Source organism: Corvus moneduloides, chromosome 2 (assembly GCF_009650955.1).
Source record: "Corvus moneduloides isolate bCorMon1 chromosome 2, bCorMon1.pri, whole genome shotgun sequence".
Taxonomy (NCBI): Eukaryota; Metazoa; Chordata; class Aves; order Passeriformes; family Corvidae; genus Corvus; species Corvus moneduloides.
Window position 1 is genome coordinate 104102047 of NC_045477.1, and position 26298 is coordinate 104128344.

Sequence of the window (26298 nt, forward strand, 5' to 3'; positions counted from 1 at the left end):
TTTTATTGAAAGAAGATTTTATTTTATTTGGAAGACAAAATTGATTCAAAACACTAAAGACAAATCTACATAGAAATCTCTCCAGATCCAACCCAGAAATATGCATGAATTCATTTTTTCATTAGTTTTGGATAATCGAATTAAAATTGTGTTTCATGGTCTCTCACTCCCATCTTTGCTGGATATGGACCAAAATAAATCGTCACTTGTAGTGAGAAGTCCAAATTTACCCACTGGGCCATGCTCTTCGCTCCTTAGAAAACCCTAGTGACCTAAACTTTGTAAATTATCCGTTTTCATCTAAAAGTGTTCTTTGAACTCACATTTTGTATCAGTAATCTACGAGATTAGCATCAGACCGTGCAGGATGATAGTTTGAATGAGTTTTGCAGTCAAGCTGGGTAGTTTTCACAACTGGACATTACTGCCTATGAAAATGGCATTAGCAAACATTGCCATTGATGGCTGGCATCAAATCATCAGCCTCATTAAATCTCTTCTCTACAGAAGTTAAGGAGGTCTCGAAAGCATAAATGCAAGCTGATTTTGAGCAAGAGGGAAAAAATCAGATGAAAATGTGTAATTATATGAAGGAAATTATTTCAAAATTGTTGGTAATTTCTAAGGACTTTGCCAATTCCTTTTTTTTTCACTCTTTTCCTCTCCTATTTTAAGAGTAATCTAGAAATCTCAGAGAGAACTTTTAGAAATTTGTAGAAATCTCACTTTTCAACTTGAGTCTGGAGGAAGATGGGTTTTCATTTAATATTATGGCTTCTTTCTGTCTATGAAAAGCTACTGGCATTTAAAGTTCATCTGTGAATTGGTGTCTAGCAATGCGTGAAGGGGGAAACTTGCCCTAAAGAAGTTTAACTGAAGTGTACAGAAAACATTTTAAGACTCTGAAATTAGTATTTCAGAAGTTATGTGTTTTGATATGAAAATGAGATGTAAATGACACAAAATATGACAATTTTTTTGTTTGCTCTGTAATAGCCTTTCCAAATTTTTGAAAGTTTTGAGGCCAAATCAACTTATTCCAATTACATCAGAAGAGCACAACAGCGAGAGCTGTGCTTGCGAAATACATTCCTTTAAAATGTAGAATAAAACTGCCTGACCGAATTTCTCAGACTGAAGGGGAAAACAAGGAAAAGGAAGTTGTAAGGCGGCAATGGTATCTGCAGCAGCACTTAGCAAGGATGAACAAGTTGCAGTGGGAAAATAAAGGACCATGTCCTTTTCTAAAGAGAAACTAAATAAGAGTAATTTGCTTTGATGTTGATGGGAAATCACTGTATGTTTTGAAACACTGGGACCTAATAGGCTGCCATTCGACTGGAATCACAATGGTCTGAATGTCAGGAGAGAGGTGTATGGGCAGAAGAGTTCACAGGACAAAGCACAGACAGGGTTGCCCCCAGTGACATAAAAAAGGAAACAGGACAGCTGCAGTTCAAACCAGTTACCCACTGGATTTCATGGCTATTGTTAATAACACTTTGTAAAGAATATTTATTTAGTGTTAATTAAAAAATTCAGCTCCAAGGGGAAAAAAAAGCAGATGTAAAATTAACGTCTCTATAGAGATTGAAGTGGTCCATTTGGAATTTCAAAGGCAGGAAATTCATGACAACAATCGTGCAGTGGAACTGTCAAGCATTCAGTAATATCAGTTACTTAAGGAAAAGGCTCAGTATCTCAGAGGCAGAGTCTGTCACTGATTGCTACACATATTTAATGGTAACTTATTCGAAAATTCATGTCCATGCATGCAACAGGACTACCCAGTATGTGAGCTGCTATTACTGAAAATGTTCCCTTTATTACCGCAACATATTGGTAAGTGCCATAGCTAAGCACACACTGTAGTATGGAGTGTACACTACACACTCTAAAGAAAAACTCTTGCCAGGCTTAATATCTATGTGGGGTTTTTTAACTTATGAAAGAACTACAAACAGGCAATAATGAGTAGACTATAACACCAATTAGTTATTTTTATTAATAAACTATCAATTTGATCCATTGTGTCAACCATGAATTGTTGCTGATTGATCAGTGAGTCCTACAGCTCTTCCAATGACAGAAGCAAGGCAGGACTGAATTCTGCCATGAAGCCAAACAGCAGGGTAAAACTTTATGTTAGTTTTGCTTTCTCCTCTATAATTAGCTAAAGTAACTCTATTGCTGTTGTTGCCATTCTTCTCTGACCAGCTAACCTTATTTTAGTATATTTCTCTTTCTATCTTGCCTGATTATGGATATCATTCTGCCCCTATTACACACAGGGATGGGCCAAGAAAAAAACATGATTTGCCCCATATGTTACTTGTGATGTATCTCAAACTACAGCATAATCCAGAATATATAAAAAGCCCTGCCAGATGCTAATGGGCAACTCTTCTCAGCACTTTGGAACCCCCACTACTTCCCTTCTTGAAGGAAGGAGGAGCATCTGTCAGAACTGAGTCCATATTTTTCTGATTTAGTGGAAGCAGAATATCATCCCTAAATGTCTTTGAGCAAACCCTTTATATTACCTGTACTCTTCTTTCCTCTGATCTACCACCACCATGGGGATGACATACCCTAGGTTTACCAGCATCACCTTCTACTACTTTGACCTAGGTTTGAGGACAAATGCATTGACATTTTTAGCAGGGCTGTCTACTTTGCAAGATTTAAAGAAGGGGTTTTAGATACAAGCACAGAAAGAAAAGATAAATGACTAATTTATAACTCAAATAAAATCCTCAGCCATGCTTAAGCTCCTTCATAGCTGTTTCAGCTCCACTCTGCCAGAAGTTCTATCTTGCCTCTCCTTGCTGTCGGTCCTGGGACCTTGAATTCAGATACATTCCTACTTCCCCAGCTGCTCCCTTTCTTCTGGAGTCAAGTTTTCCTGCTAATTCAAGTGCCCCCTGACAATCTACCTAGCTCAGTTTTTCAGACTATTCAGAGGGATTTCTCCAGCCCCACTTTGCTCATATCCATCCAGGAACACATGATCCAAATGTGAATGCTGATGGGGCTGGTAAACTTGCATGTTTAAGACTACTCTCCTTAGTCAGCCCTGATGTCTGCCTCCACTCAGTGCAGATCACTCCTTTGGTCCACTAGAGATTACTAAAATATTCATATTAAATGTCTTACAATGCATGCATTTTGTCCAGTTTGTGATCTGGGTTCCTTGACAGCTTTCTGTGGAGACCACACAGTGCTTTCAAATAGCTGAGAAACACTCTAAGAAGTTAGGAAGAGAAATCCAGCTCTACAGGACCACACCGAAGATCCATTTAATTCAGAAGATGATTTGAGAGTAGTGAATATTTTGGAACAGAGTAAGAGACAAAGGAAAGCAGACAGAGATGTCTCCCTTGTATATTCTACTTGTTCCTGGCCCTGCACAATTTCAGACTTTCTGAGCCAACGGTCACATCAGCATCTTAACGTTTAATAGGCCTGGGAGGAGAGTTCTTCCATGAACTTGTCTCATGCTATGCCTGGAAATGGTAGAAAGGCAAGCTTTCCTCCAGTCATTTGCTTTTACTGGGGTTCCCATGACACAGGAGGCAGTGAAATGCATAAGATGTTTCATCACTTCAGAAGATAGGTACCTGGAAAACAGACATCTGACTCACCTTCAGTCTGGATGAGAGCTCAGTGCTGCTGTTAGATGGAAGAAAGATTTTCAAGGGTAAACCACAAGCCTGGAATTGAATTTTAACTGAATATATCTGCCAGGGTCTGATTACAAACCACTGCACATTCGAGGCAGCTTTCTCAGCTGCCAGAGGCCCAAGAAACAACACCCCAAAAATTCACCTAACAAGCAGATGCATAATTGCAGAGCACAAATAGTAGTAGCCGACCTCACCAACCCTTTCATCACACCAGAGCAGAGCTCAGCAGAGGGACCAGTCATTAGTTTCAGCCAACCTAACCTGTAAGGTTAAGGGTGCTGGGTTAAACAGTCCAGTGGTGGTGTAATGTACAGGGTTACCTACCAGAGTTGCTTCAAGCAGTGGGCAGCATGAGCTTGTAGTTCAAGATCCAGCTGATCCAGATACTGAAGGCAGTCCTGACTGGCCCAAACCTGGCACTCTGAAAAGTACAAGGCAGAATATGATGGCAGTGGTTTCCTCCAACTCTAACAAGGAGTGAGAATCTTTGCAGCTACACAGCAAGATTCAGGTTTGCAAACAAACACACAGCACTGACAATATATGAGACAGCCCTGAAGGGAAGAGAACATACAAATGCTCCCAAAGAAGTAAAGTCTATGTGAGAATCCATTCCAGGAAGAAGGATGATTTCCCTCTCTGGGGCTGCAAAAACATTTGTGGCCATACAGCAAGCCTGTAGATGAACTTAACAGGTCATGAAAAAGTACTGAAAATATATTCTATTTCTGATGAAATTTTTTTCCTAAAGCAAACCTTTCAGGAGCCATAGCGACACCTAGACACCCACAGATTTCTCAATCACCATGTGGGTACAAAGCCAGAGTTCCTGAAGAGCTTGGTCTCAGATTCTAACCAGATAGAAGTGCAGGAGGAGTCTGAGGCACAAAGAACTCGTCTGGAGTCAAAAAGGCCAAAAATCATAGAGAAAAAAGCGACCCTGATTGTCCTGAATTCCAGGCTATTTCCCAATGTATGCAGTCCCAGGCTCTGCACAAAATTCAAGCCATATGAAGGACAAAGAATTATAAAACCTGAGACTAATGAAGATAAACCATGGACAATACTGCAAAGTGGATGTATGTGGCATAACTCAACTGAGCCAAGAAAATCACAGAGAATCCTTTCTATTAGCACAAATAGATTAAATTAATGTATATTTGTAGAAGTCTTCTCCAAGAGCAATTGCTTGATCCTGTGCTGTAATGCAAACCAAATGCAAAGGGAAATTGTGTGACAAAGGTCTATAGAAAACAATAAATATAAACACACACACACACACATATATATGTGTATATATATATATGTATACGTGTATTTAAATGAGTACTCTAGAGACATCTCCTGGACATCACTCTTGAACTCTTCTTTCCAAGATAAGGAAGTTTTGAAGTCAAGACTTTTAAAAAACTATGCTGTGAAAAAAACCCAAAGAACTCACCCATAATATTTGACATTATGGGTAGTTGTAATTTTATTTTCAGTCCTTTTACACTCCTGCTAGATGGGTGCCTTGTCCTCCTAGCATTTATTCAACATCAAAATAGCTTAAAACATCATTTAGCTGCATATCAGCAATTGGGTTGAGTGTTCACCACATCTTTCTGCTTAGCTTTCAAATATTTGCAGCAGGAACCACTTGGTTGTACACATGGAAAATAAAATCCTAACACATTGTAGGAGACTGTACTATATGCTCAGCTGCTCAGCCAAAGCAAAGCAGTCTTTGTAGCACAACTCAAGGTTTGCCATTGCTGCTGCAATGGCAAAATAAACCATTTAGGATTATATTGGGGACACCAAATTTCTGTCCTAAGGAATAAAAGATGGTCACAGAACGGCTGAGCCAGCATTCCTCCAAGCCCTTCTTTGGATAGTGGCAATACAAGGATGGATCCCAAGTATAACTAATATAACTATTAATATATAATTATTTTCCAGTGATGGAAATTTTAAGGCTAATCCAAAAAAAAGCATAGAGAATCTGGTTTGGAACAAATTCCAGTACCGCATCATGCCCAAGATATGAATTATTACAGTGCCCTCATGGATATTTTTAATTCTCTTGTTATATAAAACATATACATTCAGGAAAAATGGGAGGAAGATCCTTATTTTATAGAGAGCCTGCTGATTCCCAAAAGACTGGAAGTGCATTTCAAGAGTAATTTGTCTTAATGCAAATCTAAGCCATGGCTATTTTTGATGCAGTGACTGAACTCATAACTTATAAAATGAAATAGAAACATTTGTCAGGAGTTGCAAACCAATTATTGAAAGGCGTGCATTTGTCATGGGATGTTAAATATAAACTTACACAAGTGTAGAAGGCTTTCCTGTGATGAGCCCTTTACAGAAATAGTTAATTAATGTTCAATTCAATTAGTTCATGGTAATTAGCAAAGCTGATTGTAGTAAAGTGTCTTTAGCAGCCAATATTTTTCAGCTGGAGACTGCAACAAAACTCAAAAACCCAGTTATGAATATGGGAGTGACTTAAAGTTTATTAATAATACAACAAACAAACCTGATTTCCAACTCCTCAAGGAATCCTTGTAATTTTCTGATTGCAGTTCAAAATGAGATGGAGCACAGTGATTAATCCGTGAGCTACAGAATAACTACTATACATATAACAGATGTCTGCTGTGACAAGGGGCACATTACCTTCATGTTTATATTAAGAAAGAAGAGGGATTCAACTGTTTTATATGGGAGAGTTGTGGGAAAGATCTCAGAAAGCCCCTTTGAGAAGGTGGGGAATTATAAATATTTGCAAGTGTTTATTCAGGTGCCACTACAGTACACTGGTGAAACACAGCCTGAATGCAAAGGGGAGTGAGGAGAAAACATCTGATCTAAATGTTACTTGATTCGTTTCACCAGTACAGATATTGACCCAGTTCATCTCACTTGGTCAACACCAGCCCTGAGCCAAAACTTTCATGTTCATTAACATCAGCTACACAGGCAACAGGACATTTTTCAAAGTAAAATCTTGCTGGAGAAATAATACTACTAAAAGTAATTACTTCTGAATAATTAGAAACACAGGAAGCAGCTCATCTTCATAAAGGTGGGTGGGTCCCAAGCTATTTGGAGACATGGCCCCAGATACCCTCCTGCTTTCCTTGTGCTAGGATTTAGTATTGAAAGATGCTGATGCCTTTGCTCCTCTTCAACCACCACCCCAACCAGCTTGATACACAAAGCTGGGTTCTTCAAGGAATGTGAAAAGTCCATCTACATTTGCATGAGCTGGTACAAGGATTTAGTGACTTTGGTTGGAGTCCTCTTCCACTTCTGATGGGAGAATATAAGTATTTGGGCCCTACTGGAAAAAAAAAACCAAAACAAAACAGCAATTTGGACAATAGACATAAAGGGTAGGATTCAGCTAAAGTGACCTGTCATAAAGTCATATGTATGTGACCCCATGTCAACTTGGGGCTTCAGGTCCCACCATGTTCAAATTGCCATATCTGAAAATGCTAGAAGTGATCTCCTGGACAGCTCTCTCATTTCTGCTGAGCTCACTTTGCCCACATGGTGACACCTACATATAGACATCTAAATTTAAAAACTGAACATACCTGAATTTTGTCGTTATGAAAGAGAGACTGTGAAAACTAGGACACAGGGGGCCTGTTTGTTGAGATGGGCCTTCCCTTCTCACCTGTACCTCTGAGCATCCAGAGAGACTGAAGTTTTGGAGGTCCTGACAGCAATTACAGCATAGGGAACCCATAATCATTCTCCTCTTTGAAAACTGACCCATCCTATAAAAAATGGAGGAGTCACAACTGGCTGCTTCTCTCCCCTGTTTAACAACTTTGAGCAGTCCAAATAACACACACTTCATTCCAAAATCTTGCTGTTTAAGTTTGCCCCCCTAATAGGAAATAGCTCCAGTGCCCATCAAATTCCTTTCCTCCCAACCGTTGCCTTCAGGGAGAGGGTCTGGGAAGCGAATTGTTTCAGAGCACAACCAGCTCCATTTGCCCCCATGGACAGTGGCAGGAAATGATCCCAATAAATTCAGCTTTAGGAACGCTGCCATCTGTACTGACAAAGGAAAATCATTAGACCATTGTCAGTTGATGGTTCCTTTGCCCAGTGCTCTATGTGGCTGATAAGAATTGCTGTGCTAAATGATGATAAACAAGGGGGGCGGGAGGGGGAATAAATTAAGCTCCAATCCAATACACCCCAAAGCTTCTCAAAAGGATCCCAAGGATATAAGTTCAGTAGCTGGGTATGCACAGTGTTTATTAACTCTGCTTTTCTTATCGTCAATTTCTGATTTCATTTTAAACATCTCCTGGAGGAACTCAAATGAAAAAAAATCAATTTATGTTCCAATGCCAGAAAAAACTGGAATAGATAATATCCAACCAAGGGAAAAAAAGTAAATCCAATCTGCACCTTAGTTGAGCAGAGTAACTCATTGACTGGCTAGGCAAGCATGCTGTATGTTTGGGGACAAAAGATGTGAAATTCCAACTGACTTCAAAAGCAACAGAATCAGGTCTTTCTGAAAGCAACCTATAAAATATATATTCACTAAAACCCACAGGCATAAGCGTAACTGTATTTATTTCACAGAGGTTATTGGTATAAAACTGTAGTATCACCAGGCAGCAAAGCAACATTTGGTTCAGTCTCCAATGAAAAAACTGAGAAATGCTGTACATGTAAGATTTGTTGTACCTCATGCCTGCCAGTTCTCTCCATGCTTCTAAAATACCAATTTCAATCAAGACCTGGCAATCTTATGTATATGTAAACAGTCCCAAATTACATGCAGTGCAAAATGTGCCAGAATCAGAAAGCAAAGTATTACTAAAAATGGCTTTTTCCTACAAACCAGAAACTGGTTTGTAGGAACTATAAACTCTGAATCCAATCTTATCTCTAATAAGAAACAATTGGCCCTACACTGTCTCACTGGCACCAATTAAAATTGTCTTTGTTAGAGATGATAATCACAGGAGGCAGGAAAAGGGACACACAACACTTCTGTTTGACCTTGGAACATCCCATACGCATCAGAAGTCAGAACACGAAGCAAAATGAGAAAATAAATCTTGTACAGGAGATGCAAAATAATATAAAAGCATATTCCTTTGGAGAGGAAAGAAGCACCTCAGGCCAACAAACATGAGCAAACAGCCAATGGGAAAGTGAGCCATGGCACTGCAGAAGATGCAGGAGCCCTGATAGATGGTTCAAGTACCTGGGGATTGTATAGGATTTCAGGACTGCCCGGGGTTTGTTTTCTACTGGGTTCCATAAGAAATGTTTAACAGAATGACTTGCAGCAAAAAACAAGATGGTATTTGCTAAAAGAACCATAGTTAAAATATCAAGACAGTTGGAGGAATGCAATAATCCCCCTTACTCCCTGATCTACCTCTTCTGCCTGAGAGTATGGAGAGGTAGCAGAAGGAGAAGACTTCCAGCTTGCATAGCAGGATATAAACAATCCTGTGGGCTCCTGCTGTAGTACTGTACTTTTCTACTATCGTCTTTACTGAGGCTGCAAACACAAAGGTCTACACCTACTTTTCAAAATCCAAACCAAACACAGCAGATGAGGAAAAGAAAAACTAAAAATAAACTTAAGATCAATGATTTTCAAATAAGAAACTTCTTGGGGAAAAAACCCCAGGTTCTTCTACAGAATTATCATCCTGAAAAACTTCGGCTCTAACTCCTTTAATTTTTTTACTATTTTTTTTTTTTATAGGAAGAACATGGCAGCAGTCTGGAAAATAGTGAAAGAAGGAAGCAAATCTAGATGCCATTTTGCAGCTGCAGGTGTCTGGATCCAGCATTTATACCGAAGATAAAGGGTATAAAGAGCATTCAGTTCAGAACAATATCCTCTTCTGCCTGGGGGGAAGAAGCTACAGATGCTGCAAACCAGCTGTAAGGACAAATCTGACAGAGGACGTTCCCATGTCATTGGAGAAAGGTCTCTAACCATCTACAAAGCAAAGCTGTGGAGCAGCCTTTCAAAAAGAGTAATGGGACTAGAACTTGAGTCTATAAAGACAAATTTCTCAGTTGTAGGTATCATATGGCTGCCCAAGTGAGAAGTGGGCTGAACAAGGTGCTCAAGGTCCTTTCCTATCCATATCTGTATGTCTGCATATAATGAACACAATAAAGATGGCAACTGTGACACGAAGACCACACGTCACCATTTCACAGATTTTCTTCTGCTGAGATAACCTGCTCACTTTCATCTAGATAAGTAAAGTAGATCCAAAATAAAATAGGGTAGCTCCTACAAACCAACAGCAAAAGAATGATAGAGAGTTGAAACTTCAAAATTTTGATCAAAAATATTTACATGGTAAGCAAAGTTTAATTTTCATCCATGTCCCTAGTTTCCAGAATGCCAAAATTCATTAAGTCCCAAGGACAAAATTTGTCTTCAAAAGTGCTTGCCAAGCAACAAATACAACTCCATGAGCAGTACATTCTGGGTATCCAGCATGGTAACTTTGAGCCAGAAGCTGAAGTCTGAATTTTGGTGTTCAGCTTGGTCCCTCAAACACCCTCACTGTGTGAGAAAGGCACTCCAGCTCTACTGCCTTTACCAGTATAGCCATGTCTGCCCTGCCCAAAGGCACATTCCTCCCCCTGACAAATGGAAGGGAGAGGAGGGGCAGTGTCAATATTTGGATTAAATTGATTAATCTGGGAGTGATCCAGTTCTAATCAACACTTAAAAGAAAACCCCACGTTCCCTCCCACTGCCAAAATTAGGCCTTAGTCTCCCAGATCATCTAGCACTAATGAACTCAGATGCATTTTATGTAGCTAATTCTCATATGGTCTGACAAAATGGGAAAAAACAACTGCTGTCTTCCAACATATTAAAAAGATCCAAACCAGTTCAATCCAAATCATCACATTGGAAAATATGTTCACCACATTTGCAAAAATTTAAGACCACCTTTTATTTAATTATTTCCAGGAAGTAATGGAATATTTCTATTAAAAGTTAAATCCCAGGACCACTGTTAGCAGATTGCACAATGTAGGAGATCCTGGTTTAATGCAGCTTTCAGGAGTTGGATTTTACACCATGCTTCAAGATCTAGTTCAAAACAAATGTCTGGTTATTAGTTGAACCCATTGTTATAAAAGTGAGCAATTCTGTAGCAACAGAATATCTGAACAGCTGAAAGAAATATAGAATCATGAATCCTAAGCAAATAAAAACCTTTCATAAAGGAAACATTCCAAAATATATTTCCAAACAATGGTTGACTGCAACCAAGTAATTCACACCCTGTTGTGAAACAAACAGTAATAATTTCTAGCAGACACTGGGGCTCAGAAGCAAACAATGATTCCCTTTATTTCCTCCTTCTCTTCCAAGCTGGTTTACCAAGAAAGTGTGATTAAAAGTAGCATATATTAAATAAGAGAACTGAACTCACTTCCAGCTCTAAGAGAGTAGATTAGTAAATTCATTTTTTCCTCAAGTGCTATTTCTAACAGAATGCTCTTTTAAAAAATCAATCAAGCTTCAAAGTCAGCTTACCACTTCAAAAAATCACCTTCTATTTAAAGTATTTTTGGCATGAGGTTTGGCTATTGTTTTCAGTGCTCCTTCCAAAGGCTGGTTTGCTGTAACAGAGTGGCTACAGTCTCAGGCCCCACATAGGTGACAGTAGCTGTATGCACTAATTTTGCAGTTACTCGAACTTGCATGGGGACAATGTTGACCTATGCTCTGTGCTGAAATCACACACCATTTAGGTTTGAATTTACCTTGCACTTCAATACAATTAATATTTTCTATTGAAACTATAGAGCAAATTTCAGCCTTAGTCAGACAATACTTTGAGTTATTTGAATGTTGACAGTGCAGGGCTTTTGCTAAAGCTGTGTGAGTGACAGTTTCTGGCACTCTTTTAAACATGTGGGTAGGAGCATCAGCAATTAAATGTCAAGCACCGAAGGGCTGCCAAGGCCCCACAGGCTTCCTCCTGGCCCTTCAGGTTTGGGCAGGTGGGACATCCTTCTCCCCAGGACCTCTCCATTTTAAGACAGATATCCATGTGTCTGTTTTCTCTCTGACCCAGCCAATGTCAAAGGGAGCTGTCTCATGGGCAAACCTCAAGCACGTCAGAAGTTTTTGAGGTCTGTTTAATCCCTGAAAATTTGGGTCAGTTTGAGAAATCTGTATCCCCATCTGGAATAAAGACCAGTCTGCTGTGGGGCCTAAAGCCTTAACAAAAGAAGAATCTCCAGAGATTTTAAGTGGTCTTAGTGTCAGAGAAGAATTAAAGTGCAAATGTTGAGAGGATGTGGGGGGTTTCTTGTTTCATCATTAACATTTTGTAGTTGATCTTTTACTTTGTTGCAAACCCTGAGGCTGTTGGTTTTTTACCAAACCCATTCACCTGTGGCAGAGCTATGAACTTTGGCATTTCAGAGGTTTGGCTGCCATGCAGAGATTGCATGTATTTTTTGTACTACTTACACTGTTATCATCAGTGTACACATCCTACTAGAAGAAAAACCACCCTGAAGCAGTTAGCTAATGCTGAATTTCTCTGTTCTAAGAACAAAAGATTTTGCTGAAGCCTGATGAGACTGACTCAATTTTACAGAAATCTCAAGAATCTGCTACTGCCCAGTAATAAAATCTTAACAGAAATCCAATAATAAAAGCACTTTAACAACAAAGTTATGTGTAAATGATTTTGCATTGCCAGTGGTTCTAAAATGCCATTTTAAAACATTTCCTTCTAGAACGTTCTCTGAAAACTTTTTCCCAAGTTAAAAATTACAGAGTTTTTAAAAGTAGAAATTTGAAAATTTTTATTGATGCAAATGGTCTGTAGCATGCTACGTTCCAGATAGATTATTTTAAGTTTCTGTATGACCATGTTTGTGGTCTTTTTCCCTCCCTCTTGCATTCTATAAATAAAAACAATTCAACTGTAATGCAGACCGCCCTTATATAAGGTGTACGGAGCAAAGACAGACTTTCTTTCTTTCTTTCTTTCTTTCTTTCTTTCTTTCTTTCTTTCTTTCTTTCTTTCTTTCTTCTATCTATCTATCTATCTATCTATCTATCATTTCCATGGTCCTTAGAGCAAAACCTAGATTGGACACTGTAGCATATAAAGTAAGGATGCTGCAGAAAGTGAGAGATGACCAATGTGTTGCTTCTGTTGCATCATTCTAAGCATTACTTAAATTCAGAGGTTGAGGTTGTTTAGGCAATTGGTGACTGACAGAATCAGCCCCAGGAGTTTGTATCGGTTTCTCTCAGGAAGGTGGCAATAGAACTGACAGGATGCTAGAAAAATATGCCTCTTATTTTTTTGCCTTGTTTGGGAAAAGGGAACATCTGCCTGTTAGTGGTTTTGATTAGCATAACATGACTTCTCTACTGTGAGGGGCAATACTGACCTTCAAGACAGAGGGAATAGTGAGTCAAAGAGAAAGAGAGTGAGTCTATTTTCCCTGTAGATTTTTAGGCTATGTAGCATTAGGGAACAGATCTTTGGCTTTTCTACAAGTTCCCTGAAAGTCACTACCACGGGACTTTCCTCTCTTCACCTCTTTGAGCAGGAAAACTGGAAACAAATAAAGATTTTAGAGAACAGCCATTCTGTCCCTTACCTCTGTGCATAACTCCCAGATGTTTCAATGCGAGTTCAGCTTCCCTGCAGGGGGGAAGAAGCAGCACCTTATGTCTCCGAAGTGGACCTTGTTCTCCATGCTCTAAATCCTTCAGATATCCAAAGTGGATAACTGAATGAACACAAAGACAAGCTGATTAGGAAAATGATTATGGACCTGAACAGGTGTGCCAGAAAAATGAGGCATCTGTACTCTGACTGGACCCTATTTAAGGAAGCAGAAATAAAAGTTTTAGAGATTTCAAGACGGTAGGCGACAAATGGCATTGCATACAAAATTTGCACACCATATGGAAAAAACCTCTTCAAGTCTTATTTAGGTCTTTTTCCTATCACCTCTCTCCTTCTAAACCCCCAGCATGGAGATTAGGCTCACACAGACCACTTACATCCTTTTGCCATCCAAAAGTTCAGCTGTATTGAGTGTTCAAGAATATGATTTGGGGAGGAAGGATTTACCACAATGACCATTTGCATATGGTCTACAGGAAAAAGAAAAATTCAGTGGATTCACATTTAGTGAATGAAATACTGAAGCTCCCTCTTTGTGGATGCCAAAGGTAAGTTTGGCTTCTTCCACTCCATGTGTGTATAAAGAAATATAAAACCACACAGGGTTACAACGCAGAAGCTATGCTATATTTGCTTAACAAATGAAATATAGATACTTAAACGAAAATTAAACAGTCGAGACTATGTTATTGTAGTAGAGCCAAACGAGTCTAAAAATCCATAGAACAAATAATCTATATAATCCTCTGGTTAAAGTAATTCAACAGAGTAACTCATATCAACCCCAAGAATTTGCTTATGCCTGTCTGCTTGACTAGGTCTCTGTCTTTAATTTAAGCTGCAAATAGGATATGCAGTTATCTTCTGAAGGGCTTTGCAATTGCTTTTCTCTAAATTAATTGTAAGATTCAGCTGGTTCTTAATCTGGATGGGACGAGATATGCCATACAAAGAGCCTTGTTTGCAATTTCATTTCAGATTTTTGTAATCAATTTCCTAATGGGATTATATTCAGGGTTCATTCACTTAGCACTGAGCCTTAAGTTTTCCTTGGCCCTATGCTTTACAGCAACACTCCTATTCTACTGTGGCATAAAGTTGTTTACCCCTTATGTATTATTATCAGCACTGAGCATAAAAGACATAATGCTGATCATGTCCTTAAAATAATAAAAGATGGAAGAAAAGTCAGATATCGTCTCCAAGCCAAGTGTACAGCATGAAGGAGACATGCTCTGACTACTTAGAAAATATTTAATTCAAAACCCTCGGAAGCCTAAAGTGTTAGCAGTCAAAGAAAGGGGAAAAATGGGAATGAGTGGGGTCACACTCCTCTGAAATGATTTCATTGCTGATTTCCATAAAAACCAGAGACACCTCTTTGAAAATCCTCATGGACACAGATTGTAACTACTCCCTCAGCCTGTGACAATCTCCTGAGGGTTGCTACAAAAAGTCCTCAGGCAGAAACCAAGCCAAGTTGTTTGTTTTTGTTTCCTCTTTTTACAGCTTCTGTCCAAGTATTTTGACCCCAAAATTTTAAGGCATAGAAGACAATAGCACTGAGTGTCAGTCAGTCTCTTTAGCAGTTACACCAGGTGAAAGGATATTAGCTACAAAGACTTTGAGCACCATGTAAGCCAGCACAGGGCTTTGCCATAGAACAGAAGCATAGAGTGATAGAATAGTTTTGTTTGGAGGGGACCTTTAAAGGTCATCTAGTCCTGCCCCCCTGCCATGAGCAGGGACACCTTCCACTAGAGCAGGTTGCTCAAAGCCTCATTCAGCCTGTCTTTGAACACTCACAGGGATGGGGCATCCACAGCTTCTCTGAGCAACCTGTTCCACTGCCTTCATTATAAACAAATTCTTCCTTATATCTAGTCTAAATCTACTCTCTTTAAACCATTCTGCCCTTGTCTGACCTCTACATGCCCTTGTCACAAGTCCACATCCAGCTTCTCATAGGTCCTCTTCAGGTACTGGAAGGTGCTATAGGGTCATCCCAGCGACTTCTGCAGGCAGAACAGTCTCAACTCACAGCCTGTCCTCACAGGAGAGGTGCTCCAGCTCTCTTACCATCTTCATAGCCCACACCTGGACTTGGTCCAACTGGTCCTCATCCTTCTTATGTCAGGGCCCCAGAGCTGGGCAAAGTACTCCAGGTATGTTCTCACCAGAGAGTCCTGTTCCTTCATCTTGATAAAGAGCCACAAGGTCTATACGGAGAGATGGGGACATGCATTTTTGTTTTATACAGCTAAAGAATTCCTCTACCAATAAATAGTCCAGCAGTCAGGAAATATGAAAGGTCTGGGAGTACCAACAAAACCAATTTTATTAGAGCCATAATAAACAGGAACTTGCACCAGTATTCCCACTGCAGAGCATGATTTTATTTTTTTTTCCTTGAAATCAATTATTGGAGCACAGATTGCTTCAAAGGGAAAAAAAAAAAACCTGACAGAGCATCTCAAAACCTTTGTTTTCTATTTATTATTATTATTACGCAAAACAATAAAAACTTCTTTTATTGTTACCTTTAAAATTCCTACTTAATGTGATTTTTGTCAGTTTAAAAGCTGCATAAACCTAATCTTGCACAACGCAAGAAAACAGACAGTACCTCATGAAATTGGTTTAGAGGTATATGGTAGAGTTTGTCTTCTATTGTGGACACCTTCCATTTCATCAAAGCACCAAAAAAGGTTTCCCTTTCTTTTCCTACCCTTATAAACCTCCATGATGTCAGTCCTCATAAAAGGAAAATTTATGCAGTGGTCAAGCACACCTTCAGGGTGTCTTTTCTCTCAGAATCTCAGCTGTGTCCAAGGACCTAAAGTAAATTAATCAATCCTTCACTAAATGCATGTGTTTCTGAAGTTCAAAGTGTTTTCCCAGTTCATTGAACAAATCCTGATTTGCTAGGACATTTCCAGTCACTTAACTTCAGAAATCCAGTCAATTACTAAAGAGAGGAAAGTTGGATTATTCCTGTGCTTATCTTCCAGAAAAGCAAACTCTTGCAGACTATACTTAACAACCTAAGAGGGGAAAAAATAAACAGAACATTAGGAAGGTTTGAAATCTTTGTGGAAGAAATGATCTAATCCTGATTGTGAGAGTATTCTGACAGTATAATAAGAGAAAATAATGCATCCCTTTAAAGTCATTATATACATTTTGTATTGTACCGATATACTCACTGGAAAGCATAACTAAATCATAAAAAAATATGTTATGGGAAATGCAGTGTAAAATATACATAAGCTGGTTAAGGGTCATGTGTCTCAGAGAGTGCTCAGTCTAGCTAGCTGTGTCTTCAGCACAAACTGAGGAAAAAGGAAAAAAAAGGCTTTCCTGAGCCAGAAACCCACAGTGGAAGGTGATCAGAAGAGGAGAAGCATTAAACCTCCTGGCTGACAGACACTGTTCACCATTGCCCTGAGCTAACACAAGGTCCCTGGGCAGGCAAGGACAATGGGCTCTAGGGCAGTCTCCACTCCTTTCACTTAGCTAGAGACCTGAAACTGATTTTTCCAGGTGCAAGGCAGCAGTTTTTTTCTGATGATTGAGAGTATGTGCATGTGTGCAGGCAGCTCACCTTTGGAGCTTTGCCCTTGTGGTGAGAAGAGGGTTGAGTGGTGCATGCACTACACTGCATGGAGGTAAGGAACGAGCAGATGCTCACGCTGACTACCAAGGCAAAGCTCCCAGTCTTAAAAGACATATTTTGAGATTTTAAACATCCATTTGTTGCAGATAGAGTCTGAGGTGGTCATTTAAACTGAACTTTCATCCTTGACAATAGAAAGGTTGTTAAGTAGGGCTTTCAGAAATGTGCACACACCTGTCTCCAAGGGCTTTAAACCTGGCACAGTAATATTTAAATCACTTGAAAAAGTTACAGGATAAGATAAAATCTCCTCAGGTTAAAGAACTGATGCTTTGGTTATTCCCTCATTCCCACCCCAACCTTTACTTATCTACAGACATATACTATAAACTACAATTGTATTAATGATATTTGGAAATTTTCCCTTGCAAATACCAGTTGTTTCCTCCTCTTGATAGACTATATTGTTTTCTGCTAAAGTTTCATTGAATAAAGCATCTGTTTTCAAGGACCACTAACAATTTTAATATGATTTCCTTATACCTGCAGGTGCTCTCATCTGCATTCACACTAGTGCTCACAGCCAACTCTGAAGGCAGACAAATTCACTGCAAGGAGGACTGAACCTATTCAGTGTCTTGTATGTTTTCAGTAAATACAGATTTCTTAACCATCACTCTGCTGCTTGTGATGGCCAGATTTTAATGTTAGAACAGAAAAACAGGTTAAAGACACACCTGGAAGAAAGTCTCGGTTTTCAGCACAAATTTACATGGCCAGCTTTGCAAATAATAGCCTGGTGTTTCATGTGGTCTTGTTCCAAAAATACTAGAGGGATTTCAGTTGTTTCCACTCCAAAGGAGCAAAACATTTCATTGCCCTCTGAGATTTCTTACATATTACATGCAAATGTTCAGACATCAAAATGAGTGCAGTAAGCCAAGCATACAAAGTGAATGATGTATATATTGTGTGCAGTAAGGAACCATGAGAACTAAGAAGAGGAATACAAGCTCTTACTCCACCTAGGGTCATGCTTTTCTGCTTTCTTGAGTTCTTTCAGATTATTTAGTAAGGAACCAATTCAGAATTCACTGGATGGCTATGCCTCTAGGACCAAGAACTCACCATGGTCCAAAACATCTGAGATAAGGAAAAGAAAGAGAGAGAAGATATTTTTTCCTTACTTGCAAGAAATTACTTCTTGTGCAAGCCATAACCAGCATCTCTGTCCTCCTGAAGACACATGGGTAACCCTGGCACTGCAGCCTGAAGGACTACACTATTGCTTTTATCCCTCTTGCATCTGAACAAGCACTTTGCTGCTAGGCAGCATCATGTGCCCTGGAATGGTTATTTCCAGTTCAAGAGCTGTCCTTTAGGCCAAAATAAAAAGCTATCACTGAAAATTTTGGTTTTGTTTTCTTGGAAGTAATCCCACATTTCATTCCAAATCAAGCAAACACTTGTCAGGACCTAAACCAAAAATTTCAGTCAGCACTGCTGTGTCCCCAAATACACACTCCTTCAGTCAAACGGTCAGGACTTTTACCTGAGGCCTGGAAAATTTAGGTTGAATCTCATTCTCTGTGTAAGGTTATTTATTTTTTATTATATGCCTTCTACATGCCTTGTTCTTCAAGTGATAAGGGCACAGTTCCCTCACTCTCTTGTTCACACCACAGAGCTTTGTGGAAAATACTGGGCTATTGCCTGGAGGAAGAATTGGATTATGTCTCACACTCCCAGCATGTCTCACCTCTCAGGGCATGTCCTGTTGTATACTTTTTTTCCAATATCTGCACATTAATAATGGATGGCATAGCACTACCAGGTCACCCTGAGGAAGATCTGCCTACAAATACCCTTTAGCCTTGCATTTCATAACCTGTCCTCAAAGAAACTGGGATGGGAGGAGGAGGGGAAGGAGTTGAAACTCCTGCGAAGGAAGAGAAAGTTGTCAAAACTTGGTCTTCCACATTCCTGCTGGACTGGCTATTGAGCAAATTACAGAGATGCCTGACTCCCTTCTATTCATCTAGCACAAAACAACAGAATGCACGCTACCCAGCAAGTTCAGACACATAGCTTTAGGATGCCAAATCTTCATTTTTCCTTGAAGGAAATAATCCCTCTCCCCAGCCCTGTTTCCAAGGGGATTAAAAAGAATCTGTCAGCCCATCCCTCCAGGCTTGCCTATACAAAAGCAGCACTCCATAAGAGCATTTATCTCTTGAGTCAGAACACTTTTTCCATCTAGTAAATAAAAAATTTTTTGGTCCTAATAAAGAACAATTGGTATTTAATATCTTTAACAAGAACTTTTTATACAGTTCCAGAAAATAAACCTGCAACTAATATCCTGAGTCTGAGAGTGTTACTGATCTTGCCAAGTCAATCTAGTACATTGCTTTAGAGAGTAAGAAGGATAATATAGAGCCTCTGGGTGGGATTTCTTAAAATGGGCTCAGAGGAGAGCAGTTCTAGAGGCAAATGAATAGCAGGGAAATGAGCCCTTCTCCTCTCTGGTCCCTGAGCAGAAAAAATATTCATATTCCATTCCTGTCCCTCACAGCAGTGACACATCTATGTACTGTAGATCCTGACTCAGATAAAACCCTTACCTTCCAACTCACCATCCTGAGCACAGGATGGCTGCAAAAGCCAACTCCACGCTGAGCAGTGTGAAAGCTTCTGGGGAATTCATGGCTGAGAAATGTAGAGGCATAGAAAGCATGAGGTATACAACTGGACAGAACAGAAAACCAAAGATATACACAACACAGAGAAAACAATGATTATTACATGAACAATTTTGTGAGAAGAACAGATGGATGGAAACACTAAACAAAGGCTGCAGCAACTGTACAACGGGATGAGTTGTAGGGAGGGAGGCCATTTCCAATAACACCAGTCCCAAGAGGAGGGGGTTGACACAAAATTAGTAGAGCAAAGGATTTAACCTCTTGCCCAGCAGCTTTCTGTGCAACTCAGTACTGAAATAAGTGATCTTCTGGAAAGACTGGACTTCACCAACAAAGCATTTGTTACCATTCCTGTGCCTGGCTACATCAGTGAGGGGTTCTGGGACTCTGTGTCATGAACACATGTGCCACCATCAGTCGGGGCCACAAAAAGTCACTGGATTATCCTTTAGCCAAGACAGATTAAGCCAGAAAACACAATACAGAAGGCCTTCAGTTGCTGAAGGATCTTAAGCACTGATACCGAATTTCTGGGTGGGAGTCCCAGAGACTTTGTGGAAAGAAAAAATTTGTGGGATGAAAGAGGGCAATCAAGGATTCCTTTGATAGGGATAGGCTGTGAAAAAAATTAAAATGGTGATTTGTCCTAGTAGACTAAGCATAGGTATCCCTGAGGCACAAAATGGTGTGCAATACAAAAATCTCCAAACTGCTGTAGCTGGCTGTCGAACCAGTAGTGGTATCGTTATGCCACAGTAGATACACAGTAGATTTTAATCAACTGATTAAAAAAGCAAATCTTAGGACCTTGTGCCTGACAGTATAGCAGTATACCAGTACACCAGCTGGATTTGATCTAGTATTTCCACATAGAGATGTGCTCTGTCCTGTAGATCTACAAGAGTGAGTTTTTTTCCCAGTTCTCCATTTCATAATCTGGGTACACCCCAAGTATCCCTAATGATGTCTCCTGGAAGCATCTCCTCTTTCATGAGCCCTAGAAACCCACCAATAAAAAATAGCTTCTTAGGGACAACTACTAATAATGTGCTATGTTGAAAAAGTCTGAATTAAAGAAGACCTTAAGAAAGAGGAGCAACAGCTGAGCAAGGAGATTTCTCTTGTGTTCTCAGTGTCCCATGACCACAGTGTGATGATCACCCCAGATAGTGCTTGGGGTTCTAGATGGTCACAAGGCACAGGTAACTACTGCAGACGAGAAAAAAAAGAGTATGTATATATATATATATATATATATATATATATATATATATACAGTCAATGCAGTATGAGGATTGGTATTCAGCAAGTACAAAGAGAATGAAGAGTGGTCATTTTTACTTACACAGTCGCAAAGACCTGAATAAGCAGTGATGGCTCATAGAATTGCTGAGGCTTGTACCTACCTTCATTTTTGCAGTGATTCTTCTATGCAGTAGCAGGACCCCTTCAGGAGGTGGCATTTCCCCAGCCTCAACACAGTGCAGCCAGGGGTTGAATACACAGCTGTGATTCCCCTTTGTTCCCTGGCACTGCACAAATACCAACACTTCCACAGACCAGGATTCTTCTCATAGATGCATAGCAACAGGATGAAAATGGCCACAAAGCTGCAGCAAGGAAAATCCTGACAAAATACAAGGCAAAACCTTTTCCATCATGACAGTTAATGGAACAGGTTGCCCAGAGAAGTTTAGACATGCCTATCTAAAAACTTGATGAGATTCAGAGCAAGCTGCTCTGGGAAGCTGGGCCTGCTTTGGGCAGGGGCTTGGGCCCGATGATCTTGGAGGTCCTTCTCACTGAACTGTGCTGTGAGAGTGCTCTCTGCTCTCCCCTTAGTCCTCACCAAGCTCAGCTGATCCTGGCTGGAACAGGACAGTGCATTTCTCACCCAGCTCCACACTGTCCTTTCATACTGCCAATAACAATTTAGGACTTAGCTCCCAGTCAGCCTGTGAGCTGCAGCTTAGGCTGCATCTCAGGCACCATCCATGAAGGACCAAGGCCCCACTCCCCCTCAAAGTGAGGGACCTGAAGCTATGACTTGTCCCACGAGGTCACGTTGTATTCCTTGTCCATTCAACTCTCCCTTTCCATCGCAGCAAAACCAGCGAGGTTTCACTGTGTCTGTCACATCACCATCACAGTCTCACAGTAACTGTGCGTGGACAGATCCCAGCCACTCTGAGTGGAGACTTCCACATGTGCAAGGCAACTGATGACCTGCAAGTAGATGTCCTAAAACTCCTGCTTGCACAGCTTCTTGCCTCCAAGGCAAAGCTGAAGCAACAGAGGCCATGCTTTGCCTAGCCAGACTTCAGGTGTTATCAAAGAACTGTTTAGATCTGTTCATACCTCCATATGCTCAGAAGACCTAGGACCACCCCTTGAAAATGCCAGGATTTGAGCAGCTTACTGGCAATCTCTTTTCCTTCCTTTACACCTGATAAAATCTAGCTGTGGTTAATATTCACATGTTCTGCTGCATTCTCTCTTAGCAAAAGCCCGCTCAAAAGCCCTTCAAGGCTTTATTCCTTTTGGTGGGGTTTTTCTGGCCAATACAAAACCTGGATGAGATTACAGCCTGACTGAAAGCCATAGCTCATCATCCTCTTTAAAATCCTAGGGCTTCCTGACATGGTAATCAGCTGCTTTGGAATACTCATCCTGATGTTTTATATTGCAAAACATGCAGGGTAATACCCTCCTTGGCTAAGACAGAAGGTGATGGGATCAGCAAGGTTGAAGCTGAACCTCCTGCTCTACCATATGTGCTGCCATATGTGGTCTTGTCTTCCATGATGCTGGAGGCCTCAGGAACCACTAACAAAGCAACCCAATCTTCTTTTCCAGACAGAGCTTCCAAAAGGAGAGATTTGGGGAACTGTGTGGATGCTTCCATCATCCCAGTGCTCAGGATATGGTGGCCTTCCCAGACCTTGAGAGAACAAGTTGCCAGTGTGCAATTCAGCTATCCCAAGTGATGCCTAAGACACCACAGCACAATTAGGAATAGCAGCATGGCTGGGATGCTACCAAAGATGGGATCTTTGCTTATAAGGTTTGTATTGAGAGAAAAAGAAGGTGAAACCCAAACATTTTGAGTAGCTAGGGCAGTAATGTCAGTTAACAAAAATTCTGAAAGGGGACTTTGTGAATTTTTATTTCATGCTGCCTGAAAGTTTATGGTATAAGAAGCGTTTCTAAACTACTTCATCACATCTCAGGGTGTTCATCTGAGCCCACCTCATTCACTTTGCTGAGCATCTATCATGCAATACTGAAGTAAATTCTGAGAAACATTTTAGGATTGCTCCTGCCTCTGAGAACAGGCATTAGGATGTGGCCCACTCTGTGCTTGGAATAAAAGAAGAGCTGAAAGGAGGACTAGAGTGTTGCTTTTCCCCAGCTGCTCTTCCAAAACACTGGGAAAGCACCCCAGCCACCCCTGGGATCATGCAAGGATTTGTCTTGTGATAATATGTGCAATGTCCTTATATGCCCGCTACAATATCCAGGAACAGATGCCTAAAATAAAGGAAAGTCATTCTAATGGGCACAGATTACCTTAGATATGAGTCATGAGGACATTTCTTGGGACACTGCACTTATAATGCCATCAAGCTCTTCAGACACTGCCTGAAAAACACACAAAGGTCTTGCTACTGTTTCTGTCACAGCAGACACTCTTGCTTTATACTTGTTCTTCTGACAGATGAAATCTCAGCTCTCCAAATGACAGTTCTTGCATTCAATCAAGTGAAATGGTCAGTATTACATGAGTCAGTTCTGGCTTGCAGTGCCATCCTGTTAACATGAATCCCCGGACTTTCTTTGGCAGCCCAACCATTCAGTATTCACTCCAGAGTGGCCTTGGTGTTAAACATGTGACTACAAGTGGAGAAACTGAAACAGAACACAATGCCCTTCGAAAAGATCCCACAAACAAAGCTAATTTTATGTCTGTTCTGCTGAACAAGAGTATAATGTTCAGGAAACATGAAAGGTAGCTTAGCACCCAGACTGGCAGAGAGAGCTGGGCAATGAGACTGTTCCTCTGGTTAATCCCTTTGTGGTAACATGGTCCAAAACTGTCATGCTTTAAAGTAAAGGTCCACAGGCTCTGACATGCAACAGATATTTGAGTTTTCTTCTTACTTGCTATGTGACTTCTATCTTAGTTTACTGAGGAAAACTATAAAGCTGAAAGGAAAGGTCTTTATGAATGTATTTTAAGAAAAACCTTTTTTTCCTGTCTCCCTCCTCACTGAACATCTACAGTGAACATTCACAGGGGACAAGGTTGGCAGGATTTTGGCTCCAGCCTTGAGGAACTCAGGCCAGCAGCCTGTTTGCTGGGTGGAAGAATTAAGGTATTCAGCACGGTTCTTGTTGATGCCAATATAATGGGTTTACATTAGCACAATTGTGCAGTGAGCATAAACTTTCTGAGCAGAAAAGTCGGCTCTGGTTGCCCTGCTGGTGTGTTTGCATAGGCCTGCCAAATAAACAACATTCCCTGCTGGGTGATTGGAAACAAGCACAAGAAGTTCTGAGTGTAAGATGTTAATCCTTACGGTATAATCTCATCCCTGTTCTGCAAAGATTTCTCCAATCACTGGATCTGACAGGGTCACACAGCAAAGCCTGTAGGTTGGCAGTGAGAGCTGCATGCATGGCCACTGAGATTCTGCCTGCAGCTGAGATGAGGATGCAAAAATCCTAGGGCTCATGCCTTGCCCACTTACCTCCTCTTACAGAGTCATGTCCTGCACAAAACTTCCAGGCAGTGAGGGATGTGCTACAGAGGGGATCAGAGAAGAGATGGAGACCCAGGGTGTGGAGATAGCAACAAGTCCCAGGGCCCTGTGGAAGGGTCAGCACTGCACCTGCTGCAGCCACACAGGGCTGTGTGCAGCTGACACTGGTGGTGGAGGCTGGGTGTGCTCCTCATGGTAGCAGTGAGGGTGGAGGGGTGCTTGCAACAAGTGAGGGCTGTCTCCATAGCAGTCAAGGAGACTGACAAATCCACCAAACTGCCTACAGAGATGTGAAGTGGACATGCACCAAGTGGCAAAAGCATCCTGACTGTGGTTCATGTTTTCTTTTTCTCTCTCCCTCCCATCTAAGAAAACTCTTAAGGTTTTTTCAGAGGTAAATGTAAACCTGAGGTTCAGCCTGAGTCAGCTTTTGGCTTTTGACCTTGAGTCCAAACCTAGCCCTAAAACGGACATGCAGAAATGTTTGCTACCCTTTTCTAATATGCAGCACTGCAGAGAATTGCCCTCCTTGCTGTGCCTAGACAAGCTTATAGAAACTAGGTATTAAAAAATAAAGGAAAAAAAAGAAGAGGGAGGATGGTATTTGTTATTAAGTCGTAAATACAAATCATGACCTGGAAACTCTGATCTTATCCTGTTCCTTCAGTTTTGAGGGGTTCACAGTGGCTTGCTGTGCATGTTGTGGCAAATGTCTGGAATGTCTGGCATAAGTTATCCACATTTTACCATTTGATATAAGTGTTGGTATCACAGAACGTGGCATACAAACCTTAATAGCATGGTTTTATTTTATTTGGTGTCCAAATTTATTTCCTTGCCTTATACTGCACTCAGTTCTCCACTGGGTGGAGACTGATCAGAATTGACATGGGGTATTGCTCACTTGCTTGAAGGAAAAATGGTCATGGAAAATTTTTCAAAAAATCTTTTCTATTAAAAGAGATGATGGGGCTTTCTGTCTTCCCAGTCTCCTATGGTTACTTTTATTCTTCCACTGCCATCTGCATGCCTCATGCTCCTTATCCATGGGCTTAAGCTAATCCCTTGATACCAGAGGAAACAACAACTACATGTCCTCCCTGTCCACTCCCTTAAAACATGGAGTAGAAAATTGCCTGGGGCTAGTATGAATATTAAACCAAAAATCTTCTGAACAGCTCTCCTCACAGGGGAGTGCAGGCTCCTGCTCCCTGTTTTGTACACAAGGCAGATCCTGCAGTTCACATGCATATGAAGACCAGTGGGACCAAGGGGCAGAGCAGAGAAATACTAAATAAAACCAAGACCCCCAGAACAACCACAAACAGGACACACATCACAGGCATAGCTCTTGTAGCAGGGAGCTGAACACTGCCCTGCCCCATCCCAGGAGGATATGAGAGAAACTCAACTTCTCAGGGCTTACCTGCAGTGACAACTGGATGTCTCCATGTGGACAGGAACAGGAGTGATGAATTTCCCCTACTAAAAGAGAGGTTTCTCTGGAATCCTTAATTTCTTTTCAGCCCCTCCCCTTGGGACTTTCCCATTATTCTGCAAGAGGAGTGAAACAGAGGTTTCTGGTACTAGCTAGCAAGGGCTCATTTTGCAGCAGTAACACTGCTGCTTTCCCAAGGCTCCTGGATCAGCTTGTCTGGCTCTCAGGGAATAATCTCCTTTGGTGTCTGAAGGTGAATCTGAAGGTGTCCAAAGGGCTGCCCCAGAGTATGAGGCTTTCTATTTACTTCCAGCACAAAATATGGTGTTGGCACAGGGCACATGAAGCTCTTCCAAGCTCCCTGTGCCTTAAAACACCATTGGCCATACCCATATGCTCCA

At 40.8% G+C, this 26298-nt stretch overlaps 1 long non-coding RNA gene across 3 annotated transcripts; it reads right to left on the reverse strand.

The window, feature by feature from the left end:
- On the reverse strand, window positions 1–26140 carry LOC116440184. 3 transcript variants are annotated; one of them, XR_004238448.1, is made up of 10 exons: window positions 25886–26140; window positions 23267–23338; window positions 21103–21323; window positions 19616–19700; window positions 15455–15594; window positions 13344–13475; window positions 6719–7020; window positions 6214–6249; window positions 4011–4107; window positions 1–3620 (listed from the first exon to the last, which is right to left on the reverse strand). It is a non-coding gene; the product is annotated as an uncharacterized LOC116440184 (long non-coding RNA). The 3 variants fall into 3 exon arrangements; XR_004238447.1 differs by having other exon boundaries at window positions 6214–7020; XR_004238449.1 differs by lacking the exon at window positions 23267–23338 and having other exon boundaries at window positions 6214–7020.
- Window positions 26141–26298: the final 158 nt, after the last annotated feature.